We start from the raw sequence: 1292 nt of genomic DNA, 5'->3' as shown, positions 1-1292 counted from the left end.
TTATTCATTTTTTTTGTTTGTTTTACTAGTTTGGCTTTAAAATAGATTTGAATTCACAATGATTTCAATACATCAATCACTCCAGAACACAATGTGGAGGTATAACAATTATGTGATGACTTCTTAATAGTCCAAGGGGATAAAGACCTTTTTTCAAATATGGAAAGAAATTAATCTTTCTACAGTATTAACTCTTAAAAGCTATTCTTCTTTATAGACTACAGTATTATTGTCAGTCTCATATACTATTACTTAATAAAGAACCCCCCCCCCCCACCAGGGGAAGAGATTTCTGGAGGTTTTCCCAGATATCTACAGCTATATTTTCTGTCATGTTTACAACATCTGCAAAGTATGGCACATACAAATCCAGATTATTATGATCAAGGGGCTTCATAACTGTCTCCTCCATATACCCTTTGAGGTTGGTCAAATTCATAACCATTCCTGTAACAGGATCAGTCTCTCTATGTACAGTCACCACAACTTTATATGTGTCCATGGCTTTGGGATTGTGGCATTTACCAGTTTAAAGTTTTCTTGGTTACTCAGAGTTTTGCTGTCATGCTAGTGGGTTGTGCTGGAAGAGACCAGGCAGGACACTTGTGCCTGGCAGATACCAAATGTGGCTGCTGCACTCATCGCCTCTCCTCCAGTATTTTATCCTTTTTTTTTTAACCTCAAGAAGTTTCTTTTTTTCAAGATTTTTAAATTATTTTAATCTCTACACCCAACATGAGGCCAGAACTCACAACTCTGAGATCAAGAGTAGCATGCTCTACTGACTCGGACAGACACCCCCTAAAAGGGTAATCTTCCAGTGTATGTACGTATGTATGTATGTATGTATGTATGTATGTATGTATGTATGTATTAAGTGATTTCTATGCCCAATGTGGGGCTCAAACTCATGACCCTGAGATCGAGAGTTGTATGCTCTACCAATTGAGCCAGCCAGGAGACACAGTATTTTATTCTTTTTGATGCTATTGTGAATAGATTGCTTCCTTTAAAAAAAAAAGAATTGTTTTTAATGTTTATTTATTTTTGAGAGAGAGAGAGAGAGAGACAGAGTGAAAGTGGCAGAGGGCCAAAGAGAGAGGGAGACACAGAATCTGAAGCAGCTGTGCTGACAGCTCAGAGCCTGACATGGGGCTCAAACACACAAACTGAGATTATGAACTGAGCTGAAGTCGGATGCTTAACCAACTAAGCCACCCAGGTGCCCCTAGATTCTTTCTTAATTTATTTTCCATTTTGTTCATTGCTTATTGTATACAACTGCAACTAAT

The 1292-nt window shown here is 37.8% G+C and overlaps 1 pseudogene; it reads right to left on the bottom strand.

The window, feature by feature from the left end:
- Positions 1-201: 201 nt before the first annotated feature.
- LOC124517595 (6-pyruvoyl tetrahydrobiopterin synthase-like) lies at positions 202-642 on the bottom strand (annotated as a pseudogene).
- Positions 643-1292: the final 650 nt, after the last annotated feature.

Source organism: Lynx rufus, unplaced genomic scaffold (assembly GCF_022079265.1).
Source record: "Lynx rufus isolate CCGP_SWC_20201006 ecotype Redwood Valley unplaced genomic scaffold, mLynRuf1.p SCAF_22, whole genome shotgun sequence".
Classification (NCBI taxonomy): domain Eukaryota; kingdom Metazoa; phylum Chordata; class Mammalia; order Carnivora; family Felidae; genus Lynx; species Lynx rufus.
This window is presented reverse-complemented; position numbering and strand designations above follow the sequence as displayed.